General features: G+C 41.1%; 2 non-coding genes across 2 annotated transcripts; both read left to right on the forward strand.

Moving 5' to 3' along the window:
- Positions 1-5,475: 5,475 nt before the first annotated feature.
- Positions 5,476-5,547, forward strand: trnaq-cug (transfer RNA glutamine (anticodon CUG)). Its single transcript has one exon. It is a non-coding gene; the product is annotated as a tRNA-Gln (tRNA).
- Positions 5,548-5,878: 331 nt separating this feature from the next.
- Positions 5,879-5,951, forward strand: trnai-aau (transfer RNA isoleucine (anticodon AAU)). Its single transcript has one exon. It is a non-coding gene; the product is annotated as a tRNA-Ile (tRNA).
- Positions 5,952-14,967: the final 9,016 nt, after the last annotated feature.

Raw genomic sequence — 14,967 nt, forward strand, 5'->3', positions numbered from 1 at the left:
TGAGGCCTGTGATCTTCTTCATTCCTGACCACACATCTCTGATATTGTTCCTCTGCAGTTTACTCTCAAGCTTCTTTCTATACACCTCTTTGCTCTCTCTGATCTTGACTTTGAGCTGCTTCTGTATACTCCTCAGTAACTCCCTGTCTCGCTCCCTAAAGGCTCTTTTTTTCTTGTTCAATAGTTCCTTTAGCTCACTGGTGATCCAGGGTTTGTTATTAGGGAAGCATCTCACTGTTCTGGTGGGGATGGTGTTGTCCACACAGAAGTTTGTGGTCATGTCACACCACTGAAGTGGAGGAAATGATTTCTTGGTTTGACTCATTTTGCTTGTTGTTTTTAAGAACTTAAAATCAAAATGACTGTTTAACCCTTATAGGGTCCTCGTCTTTTTGTTACACAGGGAGTCCTGCTGGGTCTGGTGGACCCATTGCTTTTTGGGGCTTTTAATTCAACATAATCAAACCTTTTTTTGTTAAAATACTCTGCAGATGTTTACTCCATCCCAATTGCAAGTATAATAAACAACATATATGTTAATTGTTTTCCCTTTCCCTTTGTTAAATTAAATTCATGAATAAAAATGCCACTCGTTTTTGTTCATTTTCTTATTAAAATGTAACAAAATAAGGAAATGCATCATAAAACAGGTATAACTGGAAAGTAATTGTCAGGTTCAAACACCTAGAAATTCATAAAAAAGAGAGAGAGAGACGTTTAGGATTTTACTCATGAGGAGAACGATGATGGAGACAGCTTCTTACAATCTCCAAAACTCGCTCTGAAGCTTCTCCTCAACAAATCACCAAATGTACAAATGAAGCAAGTATTGTTTATTTGAATTTCATTAGAAATTCAGCCTAGTCAGGTCAGTTTACACATAACATCTGTCTGAACAACACATTAGCCCCATTGAACACGGCTACTTTCATACCAGACTATACCACATATGAGGGTCAGAGTTTCACTGTGTGTGTATTGCATATGTACTTCTTGCACTGGGTGCATGTATATTGTGTTTTTCTGTCCTTCTTGGGTCCACACACTTCACAGCGCTTCTTTTTGTTGTTGCCGGCCATCTAGAATAATGAAAAGATAAGGATCTTTACTAACACTTCTCTCTTTCAGAAATATGAATTATTATACTACAACAGCATCAAACACTTACCTCAGGCTCTGCAGATGGTGGTTCTGTCATTTGGGAGGATGTGGCACCATCATCTTCCCCCTGAATCCTCCTCACGATGGCTGCAGAGATTGGGGTTCTTGGAAGATGTCGTCTTCTCTCAATCTGAGGTCTCACCAACATTTTCCCCAATTCCTCAAGAAAGAGACGCCCCTTCTGCAGCTTTCCCCCATTACACTCTGGGCTCAGTGACATCCAAATGACGAAGGTGTTGTACAAGGAGATATCCAACATATCAAAGAATATCACCAGAGGCCATCGTAGGCTCTTCCGTTTGCAGCTGTTAGCAGTCACCAGCTTATCGAGGTTGTCCACCCCTCCTTTTGTGGCATTATGGTCCATGATCATTTCGGGTGATCCTCACATTCTACTTCCTCTGCAGCACCATCAAAACCCTCTGTCTCTTCAACTATCAACTGTAAGGCAGCCTGAACAGAGAGTCGCTTTGCCATCTTGATCAGTTGTGGTATGGAACCACGCTGACAGAGCTATTTATAGTGTCAGGAACCCAAGATTGGTTCCCACAAGACAGGGTGAAATGTGTGGGAATCTGGGTTCAGACAGTGTTGGGTGCTCTAATTTTGCAACAAAGTTGGTAAATTACCAACACACACACACACAGAGGCCCAGAGAGGAGTAAGGGAAAATATGGGTGCACAGGACCTATGATTTCCACACTTTCACTAGCCCCGGGTCCAGTGGACCTGAAGACCCTGTATGTAATATAATTTTGAAGGGGGGTATACAGGGGGGGGGTCATTGAATTTTTTTTCTGATTTATGTTCCTCACAGAAAATGAGCCAAGGCCAATGAATCTTAGTTTGAAAAAAATAATTATTTGTATAATTTTTATTAAGCAAAAAACTGAAAATGGGTCCCACAGACCCGAAGACCCTATGAGGGTTAAAGGTGGGGTATGAGATGTTTTCTGGAGCATTTTTTATCATATTGTCTGAAAACCTCCTCACGACCCCATTGCACCCACTAAAATAGAATGTTTGGGAAAAAAAATTATATTTTAGTCCATTGTAGAGGGTGTAGCAAGAGGAAATGTCTGACCAATAGAAGTAATGATGAGAGTTACTTCTATTGGATTCTGACACGGCAATCAACCGTCAGCCACCCTCCCCCCTCCCCCCTGCGCGTTCACAGACTCGTGACTCGTTCATCTGTTTTGAAGGCATGGTTTCGAGGGGTGGGCTGAAGGGAGAGACAAGGTTGTGTATTTTCAAAAATATAGCTTGCAGGAACCGTTTTTCAAAGATCTCATACCCAGGGCCGTAGCCAGGATTTTGGAATAGGTGAGGTCCATGATTTGCGCGCAGCGCGCGTTGAAATTTTTACTATATATATATATATATATGTATTTTAAATTATATAGTTTTTAATATATAGCCTACATTTATGTATTATGTACAATATATATTTATATTTTTTTATGTATTTATTAAATTACAGGTCACACAAGAGTTGTATTGTTTAAATGTCTTTTAATTGTATAAACCAGCATTTATTTTTTTTAAATGTACTGTACTAAATTTAAATTTATAGTACACCACCATGTTTTTAAAGAATATAGGGGGTAACTTTGAACTTGTTGAACTGAATGATGAATGGTAGTGATATTCCAAAATAAAAATAATATTCAAGTAGAAATAAATCATTGCAAATTACAGCCCCTAAAAGTACAAATGGCATCACCTACTGTTTTAAAACTGTTGGCTTTGTTGCGCCCAAGTGCTGCGCTGCGCAGGCTTAATCACTTGCGATGTCTGCTGAATTGCGTTCTCTTCCACGAGTCGCATAGTCTTTTTCACTCACACAGGCAAAAAACGAAAACAAAGCCCATGGATGTTAACCACAATCTGCAAAGCACGTTTCAGAGGTTTTTTTATGTTTGATTCAGTTGGGCATTTTTGGCAGTCCAAAAAAAAACAAAAAAAAAAAAAACAACCTTGGATGAAATAAGGGAGGTCCAGACCTCGCTGTCCTCTAATGTCGCTACGGCCATGCTCATACCCCACCTTTAAGATAGTAATTAAGTGTTTTTTTAGGCGATTTGAAAACCGTTTGCTGTGACTTTCAAATATGCTTCAAAAACTGGACGTGTTTCTGTCATGGGCCAAAGCCAAAATAAGGAAAAGACTCAAAAGCAGATTTCACCAGGGCAACACAATTTTATTAATGAGGCTGGAAGGGAATGGAGGCTGGTGTGGTGAAGGATCCCAGCTGGAACCGAGAGGAGAGTCCAGGAATCTTGCTGTGGGAAGCAAAGAAGGTGTTAGAGGAAATACTGAATTTCAAGATTTCTAGCAAGGGTTTCGGGGCCTGATTACCACAGAATATGGTTTGACGATCTGGCAAAGACTGGTGCTCCTGCTGCTCCTTAAGGCATCTTGATGACTGCAGATGGAAAGCAGCTGTGGCAGCAGGCCGCAACCAGACTCCGCCCTGGTGTTCAGTGAAGCCTGCTCAGCCCAACCTACAACTCAGAACACAGCCAACCAGATCATGACAGTTTCTTCAGATAAACTCCTGACCAGCTGTGAAAAAGCAGTGAAAATGTCTGGCCTGTATAAACTTTGTTATGTCAAACAAGATCAGAGATGACATCGATTGTGATGTCACTACAGCGATGACATCACAGCTTTGTGAAGGCTTCTGTTCTGTCTCTTCTGGTCTGTGGTTCCAACCACAGATTCTGGATGGAAGTGAAGTCCGGATTCCAGAATGTTGATTTGTGTTCTCTGTTAATCTCTGGACGACTTCAGCTGATTACTTCCTGTCACTGTCACGTTGGAAGGTCCACTTCTGCCAGTTTTTCAGCAGCCAGTATCATGTTTTCCACCAGCAGTGTTTTCCAAGACAGAATTATGTCAGTTTGTTTAAAATGTTGCCAAAATAAACTATTACAATTACAACAAATGTCATCTCAGGGCACTTCAATAATAAAGTCCAATTCAGGCCAATTGGAGTTCAATTCATTGTAAATATAATCCAATTAATTCAATTCAGAATGAATCCAATTCATTCATACAGAGCAATTCAAAAACCAACAGATGGCACCGAACTTGCACTATTTCTAATTAGATAGAACTTTTTAATAGTTCTAAGATCATATCTTTCTGGCTTTATTTGCATTTTACAAAGAGTCCCGAGTAATTATGAAAGTGGGGTTTTAATTTGAAGAAAAAGCCTCAAAATAAAGTGATTTTTAGGAGTATGCAGGGATCCATTTCCATCTAATGAACAGGTCAGTTATATTAAACAGTGGGCCGTGTGAGCAGCAATCAGGGGAGTAAGGAGTTCACAGATCATAGACAGAGGCAACCGTCCAACTATTCAAAGCTTTTAAAATGAGTAATAAAATCTGACAGGTAACCAGGGAAGGAAGGACAAGAGGCAGGGAGGTGGTCAACCACTTTGTGGCCTGGTGTGGGAATAATCACCTCAGCTGCTGATTTTAGGATGAGCACGAATAAGCCAAACAGCGTCTCCATCCCAGGAGAAGAGGTGGCTGAGGAACACCTGGGAGTTTACCTGTTGCATATCTCTTATAAGTCTGTGGTGCAGAGTGCATCTTTCTTCAGCACCATCTGCTGTGGCAGCAGCATCAGAGCCAGCGACTCAAAGAAACTGAGCAAACTGCTAAAGAAGGCTGGCTCTGACCTGGGGACTGCTTTGGAGCTGTGTTTGATGAGCACTCACTTCAGCGACTGCTCCATTCAACATCCACCTGGAAACGCTCGGTAGCCTACCTGTACCTGCCTCAGTCTCCAGCTCCTGTCTCCGTCTGCTTCAAGAGGAATGAACTCTTAAATCTGGCTTTCCTTGTTTACTGAACTGTGGAAAGAAATCAGGTAATAAATCATCTTCAAACTCGTTGGCTTTTGGGCCCTGGAGTCTGGTATCATGACACTAAACTGAACCCACTGTAACATTAAAGCAGAACTCTGTCACCTTAAGGAGAAAGTTGTCTTTGCTTGAAAATTTGAGCAAATACAACTTGTAGGTTCTTACTGCTCCCTTTCCTCTGTGCTTCAGCTCTGATTCCCTGGACTCTCCCTGCTGGAACAGACTTTGGCGAACCCCCAGCTGCTCCTCCACTTGACAGGCGGATTCTAACCTTTGACCAGCGAAGATACAGAATGTGTTACTTGACTGTCGTGCCCATGCTGAGAATACAAGCTGTAAGAGTATCACTGAAAAATTGACAAAAAAACACGTTGCTAAAACCATTTCATTGTCAAGCACTTGCATGACTGAGAGCGTAAATTGACTGTGGAAGGGGTTCCATGGTGTAAAGGTCAGCACTCTGGACTCTGAATCCAGTGATCCGAGTTCAAATCTCGGTGGAACCTTCAGGTGTGTGCTGTCATGGTTGCGTTCTGGAAGGAAGACGAGTTGAGTAGGTTAGTCAGTTGTTAAGTCACGCTTGCACAATCGATCAATCCCAGCTGAGGTGGTATGTGACATTTCACATCTGTGTGTCACTAGTTGAATCCTTTTGGTTTCTTCTTGCATATTCATTTGCAATGCTTCATTTCCATGCTCTCCTAGAGGAGTGTGTTATAATCACACTTCTGACTCAATTTGTTGCCACTCCATAATCTCTTTCCGCAAGCAACAAGATTTGGGAAAATTTACCTCATTGTTTGCCCTCTGGAACACTAGTCAGTAGCCATGGCGTCAGTTTCCGTAGTGTAGTGGTTATCACGTTCGCCTAATATGCAAAAGGTCCTCAGTTCAAAACTGGGCGGGAACATAACTTGTTCCACCTTTATTTATTTCATCCTTGTGTGAAGATGTATGACTGCATGTTACTGATAGCAACATCAACATATTCATAATTATGGATAGGAGGGGAGCCTCATCTGCTATTCTTGACATGTAAAGTACATTTTTACAGGTTATCAAGAGATTCTCCGATGCTAAGAAACTGACTTTGGCGAACCCCTAGCTGCTGAGAAAATGACACCGTCCCTGTCACTCCCGTCAGGAAGGCACAGACCACAGTTCTTTGATACTGATGATTTATTACAACAGCCACCGTCATCACCGTCGAACTATTAAACACAACGCACAATTAAACATGTTTCACACATACACAACACAGCACAAGAAATACAGATCACCTCGCTGGCTGCACCCATAGAAATAATATACGTAGACGCCTCATGGCGTGCTGGAACGTAACAGCGCCATATTGGGTGGGCCTCCTCACTCTAGGCCAACAGAATCAATTGGAGTCGACGGAGAGTGAGCTACTATGTCCGTATTTAGTGCAGTTTTGTCAAGGTGGGTGAGGGAGGACACGGATGCGGACTTCTCAAAAAATAAGGCTTGGTTTATTAACAAAGAAACAAAGTGCAAACAAAAGGCGCGGCAAAGCCGGATTCAAAAAACAAAACGTGGCAAAATAAACAAAGGACTCAACATGGCATAAATAAATAAATACTTAACTTTGGCAATATCGACGTGGAACATGGATCAAGACTCTTGGCATAGAAGGCAAACAACATACAACAAAGATACGGCAAACTAAGAGGGGAGGCTGGAAACTAAATAGGGAGTGAGAGTGATTGGAGAGTGAGTGCAGCTGAGGGAAAAAACACAGGTGAAGTGAGTGAACTAATAAACTGAGTGCAGGGAAACTAAAGCCCTATTCGGACGGGACTAGTTCAATGGGGGGACGCAATGCCGGTTTGGCAATGGTATTATCCGGGACCTATCCCGGCCCAAACCATCGACCTGGGCTGCTTGGCCCATGGGGAAAATAGTTGTAACTAATTTTTGTCACTTATCTTATTCTTGCATTAATATCAATTCAACTGTAGTCTGCATAAATTCACCATTGCAGCGCAGCCGCCTGCTGCATCACAGCAGATTAAATAGGTTCTACCATGTAAGGGAATTCTCTCCTCCCAAATGTTTCAGATGGTTTGGCCCATGGCTCGTCTTTTAAATAACAATGGCACGAAACAGAGCGTGTCAGTGATGGAGGGTAGAAAGAGGCCAGGTGGAACAGAGAGGGCTAAGCTAAAAAAAAGACAGGAGGTGGCAGCCAAATGTGCCAAATTGACAGATATCTTCTCAAGACAAGCTGGTAGGTTACTGAGAGATATGGATAATAGGCCTGGTTGTGAATTTCATCAAATAGGCTATAACGTGGCGAACGTTTGCAATGTCAACTCAACTGTCATCTGACAGCTTTTGTTGTTAAATATGTAAAATCTCACAATTTATATGATTTAGAAGTGTATTCCTATATTCAAAGAAGAACCGAACACTTTCTTTACATTCCAGTTCTAATGAACAATTGTTCAACGCTTTATCTCCTCATCAACTGTAGCCTGCATTCCCACAGGCGCGCACATGTGGTTACTAACGCAATATTAAATAGGGGCGATCACATTTGTTGTTTGATATTTGTTATTAAATGCATCTCAAACATGCAATTAAAATAAATATAATTATTTAGAAGGGCTGTATGCAAATATTGTACATGGTTCGCGTGCGCAGGGACAGGGGCAGTATGGCAGGGCAGGGGCAGCACGAGCACGTTGGGGTGTTTAGTTGCCTTTTCTAATTACTGGAGAGTCTGCACGCGCGTTCTATCCGCGGGAATCAGCATCATGTTTCATGTTCAAGCCTTCCCCTCCCATTTATTACAATGTGAGCTGAGCCCGCTCACGCCCGTGCAGGGAATAGACTGTTCTATTTTCAAGTTGCAATGAGCACTTATCCGGACACCGCGCGGGCACGACACTTTGATGTGAAAGGAAGAATCTGTTTTCTTGTTGATTTCTATCCATTTCGGACTGAACACGAATGCAGATGCAGACACGTTCACGTCCCGTGCTTGCTGTGTGTAAACGAACCGAACCCTTGCTTTACATTCCATTTTTCCATTTTTTGACAAACAGTTTCAAATGTGCTGTCACGCTTATCTGCAACTGTAACCTATTTCGTCTCGCCGTCATATCGTGCATTTCCACAGAGGCGCACACACTGTGGTTATCAACTTACTATTAAATATTTTTTTTTTATTGTTATCGATTGTTTTCTAGCATCAGATCAGCAGACCACTTCCAGTGCTACTGATGATCCCAAGGAGGGCGACTACTGAAGGGCCAGGTAGAGGAAGATACTGTTAGTCAAGATAGACATTTGTGATGTAAAATATTGGCATAGAGAAGAAAACCATAAGGTGGTAGGGTGGTAGACTAAATCATGCAAATCATTTAACACAACCACAATTAAATAAATATCAGAGTGGCCTGTATTTTAATTAAATTCCCGGACTGAGAAAATGGCCCACCCCAGCCCTGTGGAAATATATAGACTTTTCTCATCTTCTTGTTGAAGCTCCAACCTCCATCATATCATAAAGATCTCATCCATCCTTTCCCTGTTCCTGCTGCACACACCTGTTGTAGTATAAGCAGCAGGATATCAGAGTCTCCTGAGGTGACACCGCAGTCTGTAATACAGATGTTGGTAAATTGTTCAGAACAACATACTCACACACACACGCACCAAATTAAGCACAAGCTGTGTTTGTAGAACCAACAGGAGGCCGTTGATCCTGATCCTTCCCATGTAGCATCCATCCATTCTCAAAACTTGGAACGTCACATCAAGCTTCCAAGAGGACTTGTTGGGAACAAGTGTACTGCTAACATCACAGTGGCAGGAGTTGAGTGTAGTTGTCTGCTTGACACTGGGTCTCAGGTGACCACTGTGTTAAAATTGGCTTTGTTCTTAGACATTATGAATGAAATAAGTCTCAGTACTTTTCCATTATGACCTAAAGTGATCCAGGAGTAGAAAGACAAAACAATTAGGAAAGCCTGGGAAAGCAAGGGCAGATTCACACACACACATTGTTTTGGCTGATCCAGAGAATATGACGAAGCATGTTGAACCTACTCATGTCCAATCATACTCGGTCGAATGTGAGTCCAACCTATGAGACTAAACATGATACCCGGAAATCAGGGCACAGTCTGACAGACTTCCTGCGGGAGCTCTTTCCCACTGAGCCCAGCGCTGATATGCTTTGACATGTGACTACAAATAAACACTTCATTTTCACTTGAATTACTCCGGCCCGTTCTTGAGCCTCCTACTAAAAGAACCGTATCGAACAAATGGTGCCGTGACACGAGGTTCGAAGGCTAAAGGACCACCGTACCATGCGACCGACTCCGTCCGAGGGAGGACGCCTCGAGGTGACAGGAGGGACAGCTTTTTTCAGACAATCAGGCGCCAGAAAAAGGTGAGCAGAACACCACTTAATGACTAAATGTGAAATTTCTGCATATTGAATAACCTAAATGAAGTTGTCTGAATTAAGTTGTCCTCTGGTCATAGTAAATCCAAGTGTTAATGTACTGTCTGATGTTTGCATTGAATGGTAACACGTGAAGTATAATACACATAGTCTCACATAGGGAAAGTAAATAAGTGTCCTGACAAGTGAATTCGAACAAAGAGTTTTTGAAAACAGCTTTACAATGCAAAAATCGCAGAGATGAGATAAGAAACAATAAATCCAGGAAGAACAGTGTTTGAGACATTCATACAAATTGTTGCTAAAATAGGATTCAACATCTCTCTTAAAGAGAAAGTCAAATACACAAGCAGAGTGTTTAGGAGATTTGCTCCTTTAATTAAAATATAATCTGAAAAAATGTTCTACAAATTGAAAATTTATGATTTCACCTTAAGCAGGACTGAGATCAGTCAGACCATATGACACAGATTAAACAACCAGGATTTAGGATTTAATATCACGGCCAGACAGTCAGAGGTCAAACAATTTGATAACATATTAAAGTTGTTAAAGCTTAGCCTTTATTGTTATTAGGAGATATTAACTTGACTTTAAAATTTTAGCTGCTCTAAATTTCCTCAGCCTCAGGTCACCAATTCAATAGTCAATATTTATCACCTATATTTAGATTCAAACTAAACCATTTGACTATTTAACTAAATCATTTAACTACTTAACTGCAGCAGATCTATGAAACAATTAATATGCTCCCTCTTAACAAAGAAGCAAATAGGTTTAGAATAACAGAAGGACAGCTGCAGCAAAGACTGAGCCACAACAAGACAAGTCAAGGTTTGTTTTTATGGCGCATTTAAAAACAGTGAGCACAGGGCAGCTTGGTGAAAGCCAAAACAAAATCTATGCAAACACAGACTTAACTTTGGCTAAAGCAATTCCCTATTAAGCATTATATTATGCATTATTTAACCTACTATTTTATATGATATTTAATATATGACCTATATATGAATGTTTTCAGGTTGTCCCACATGAGGCCTGGACGGGGAGAAAATACCCTGTCCATACCCTTTTTTGTGACAGTATGAGGACTTGTGTGAATGTGGGAAAAAAGGTTCGGTTGCCAAGCGACGGCCATGGTGAGTGGGGGCGGGGGAGATCTCAAAGGGGGTGTTCCCAAAGGGGGCACTAACGGCTTGGGGGACAAGGGCTACCTGAGGGGGGAGGAGAAGGACGCCAATAGGTGGCGTGATGGAAAGTCAAACTGTGCTGAGTCAGTGCCTGTGGTTGAAAGAAAAAGGATATGAATGGGATGAATGAAATGTTCTGTAATCAGGTGTTTTGGTTCATCGGAAGACGTTCCATTAGAGATGACCAGAAAGTTTTTAATCTAGTGCACTAAATCGATCAATCAATCAGATGTTATTTATATGGCACTTCTCATCCAAGAAAATATGAACAAAGAGCTTTCAGAAAAAACAAAGCAGTGAAACCCAAGGCCACATACAGACACATGCACACTCACATATAAAGCCATGCACACACACACACATGCCACACATACTGGAAGCAAAATCAAGAGCAGAGGGCCACAACATGATCCTCAAAGAAAAATAAAGGATGAATTATGATATATAAAGAAATAAAATGAACCTATGTTTTTAATATCTGTATGGAAACATGTTATGGTTTCTTATTCAGTTAGAACCGGAAAAAACTTAATGCTGATCCTGAACTGTCTGTGTACGGCTCAGCATCAAAAAACACAACCACTGGTAAGAATTAAACAACATTATTACTAACTAACAAGTAAGAATAAAGCAGATTATGCTGAAATTTTATTTTTTACGCTCTGACCTGAATAAAGACAGGACAGACAATATTTATCCTAAACAAGTTAATCAGTTAGTCATTGGAAAAATGTCTGCTTTCTTGATGCTGTGCTGCTCCCAAGATGAAATCTAACCACAATATTTTTCTGTCCTGCAGCAAACAACAACACAGGAGGAGAAACTGCAGTGGAGCAGTTTGGCAATTAATTAACAATTAATCATGGTTTACTAAAACTTCTCAAGTTTTCCCAAAAATTCTGTGTGTGTTTGTGTCTTCTTTTGCATTAAGACTTCCCGGACCTGGAAGAGGAAGACATGGAATCAAACTCATAATATGAAGACCACTGTTTGTATACTTAGGCCCCAATGAAGACATGAGGGTTGCTTGGGCAAACCCAGAAATGCAATATATGTTTGTCATCTGTTGTCCTAACCTGTGGTGTCTGGTGTTGAGTGTTGTTTTTGTTTGTGTGTTGTTATGATCCCAAAACTGAACGATGATTTTTTCCACAGCAGAATTATCCTAAAAACAAGGATTATGCCAACTGTGCTGATGTTGATGTTGATCGTGATGATGTGTTCCCTAAATGATTTTGAAGTTTGTCACAGCAAAATAAGGTGATGGTACTGGATTTCTCATTAAGGCTGCACAGCAGTTTGATGACTATTCTGGTTCCTAAAAGCAAGGGTTATACCAACTGGCCAGTTGTTTTGTTTTGGTTTATGTTTATTTTATGATTTTTATTTGATTTTCATTTATTTTCTTTATTTTGGTTTGGTTTTGTTTGGGGTCCATATGAAAAATAAATTAAGAATGAATTGGGCATTGAAATTGAACCTTTCAAAGAGAGATGCCCTAAGTATAAAAATACAGTGCAAATAACATTTTGCACTACTGCGCTGCAAGATTTGCTAATATTATTCCACAGATTCAGAACCACTACAGGACGTACGGCCGGAGGACTCATAAGCTTGAGTTCTGGGAGGCCTTGCCCATCATGCCAAGATGATGGTGGAGAACAACACAACAAAATTATCCCAAAAGAAAATTAGTTAGGGAGGGGATGCTGAATATCCCAAAAGGAAGCGATGTACTGGTGACCTCTCCTTCCAAGATTAGTTCCGGATCAGAATGCTGAACAGACGTTCAGCCAAGAGGAAAACCGAGCACCGACAGGATTGGACCACAACAGACCACACGACTCGTCATGTGGTCATCTAAGAAAGATATATAATTTAGAAAGTTAATCATAATTGTTCAAGAGGCTAATATACTCATATAGTCGAGCCTTGATTAAATTTATATGTTTATGTTTCATGTTTAAAGTGTTTAGATAGTTCCTCTTAAAGGCTGATAATGAATCGTTTTTAGGATGTCAATTGCCAGTGGGGTGACTCAGCTGTTTGGAGCGGGACCTCGGTTGGTCGGTCGCCAAGTGGAAATGGGGCCATAGGTGAATTTTTCCCGGTTCAGCCATCGGGTTTTCACTCCTATTCGCTGCAAACGGTGGACGAGCCTGCTGGTAATGTTAATTGCCTTATGCAATGTTTGAGTGTCAGTAGTATAGAAATGATGTGAAGATTTTTGATTAATCAGTGTTCTGTTGTTATGGTACTTATGGGGGAGCAAGGCCTTGCTAACCACATAAGGTTTTAGGCCATTATGAACAAAGATTCCACACAGAGGATGGGTTCGGGGCCACATACACAGAATACATATAGTAAATTATTATTTTCTACATATAATCTATTAAGAAATGTGCTCATTTGCGGAGTTATTATCAGTTGAGTGGGGAAGGTTTTAAACTTACAAGAAAAGAGTCTCTATTTCTAGAATCTTGATTATTACTCCTGATATAGAAGGTTTTGCTAAAGCATCAGAATTTTTTCTAAATGTGCTCATTTGCAGAGTTATAATCAGTGACTTATGAAGGTCTTAACCCTCTCGGAAAGAGTTTCTGTTCCGAGTAAAATGATGGAATAGTCCTGACTTGAACGTGTAGCTTAAGCATTAGAATTATGTTTACTATTTCCATGCCTGTGCAATGAAGACTTGCTTGCTGCTTTAATTGCAATGATGAACAGCTTACACATTAGCTTACATAAAGATACATGAAGTCACATCAAAAGGGGGATGACAGAAATCTCCTAGCTGGTTGTGCTATCTCAAAAGGTAAGTGGCTCTTGCAGTTTGGGGGGTGGCTGCTAAAGTCTTGCTACTGCTAATACAGATGTGACACAATACAGAATATTACATTCCTACCGCAGTCATTTGACTGAATTAGTTGAAATGATAAAATCACTTCAAAAGGGGGATTGTTAAAATTGGCTTTGTTCTTAGACATTATGAATGAAATAAGTCTCAGTACTTTTCCATTATGACCTAAAGTGATCCAGGAGTAGAAAGACAAAACAATTAGGAAAGCCTGGGAAAGCAAGGGCAGATTCACACACACACATTGTTTTGGGCTGATCCAGAGAATATGACGAAGCATGTTGAACCTACTCATGTCCAATCATACTCGGTCGAATGTGAGTCCAACCTATGACACTATAAATAAACATGATAACCGGAAATCAGGGCCAGTCTGACAGACTTCCTGCGGGAGCTCTTTCCCACTGAGCCCAGCGCTGATATGCTTTGACGTGTGACTACAAATAAACACTTCATTTTCACTTGAATTACTCCGGCCCGTTCTTGAGCCTCCTACTAAAAGAACCGTATCTAACAACTGTGTCCACTTCTTTCTACAACAGTCATTTGTCACAACACCCCATTCAACCGCTTGATGGTCTTGATGTTGAAGGTGCTAGTGGTGCCTCAGTCCCCTACTTGGGTTATGTTCCTCTTGTTCTCAAGTTTCCAAAGGACTTTGTTGAAACTGAACCTGAGGTCGCTACTTTAGCATTGGTCGTTCCAGACATTCGCACCAACTGCGATCTTCCTGTACTCATAGGTACAAATGCACTTGATGTCATGTATAACGAGCATTGTCATGAGAAAAATCCAAACGACCTTTCACCTGTCAATGGCTTTTGACAAATCCTTCACACCCTGAAGCTCAGGAAAGAAATAAGTTCCACAGGGAAAGTCGGTTTAATGACTCTGAAAGGCAGAGAACAGAGTGATACCTGCGCAAGGGAGAGTGCTTCTTGAGGGTTATGCTAAGATGAACACCACGGATGAATGTGTCATTGTTGAACAACCTAGCACGTCCACATTACCTGGTGGCATCTTTGTAGAGTATTGTCTTCTTCGCATGCCACAGGAGCATCCTTTCAAGTTACCTGTGTGGGTAAGAAACAAAAATGAGCATGACGTAACACTTCCTTGTAGTTGTGTTATCGCTGAACTTCATGCTCCTGCATCAGTTCATGACAACTTACCTACTTCTCATGAGAACCCTAACGTTGTTAAGTGTTGGGCTGTTTCTCCTCAGTCAACTTCTGAATCCACCGAATCAGGTCTTGTCTTTGACTTTGGCGAGTCACCTCTTCCACAGGAGTGGAGGGAGAGGGTAACGCAAAGCTTGAACACTTACGCTGAAGTCTTCGCTCAGCATGAGCTTGATTTTGGAACACCTCAAAGGTCAAACATCATATTTCGCTTGAGAGACGAAACACCGTTCAAACAGAAGTCCAGACCGATACAC

Source organism: Odontesthes bonariensis, chromosome 11 (genome assembly GCF_027942865.1).
Source record: "Odontesthes bonariensis isolate fOdoBon6 chromosome 11, fOdoBon6.hap1, whole genome shotgun sequence".
Classification (NCBI taxonomy): Eukaryota; Metazoa; Chordata; class Actinopteri; order Atheriniformes; family Atherinopsidae; genus Odontesthes; species Odontesthes bonariensis.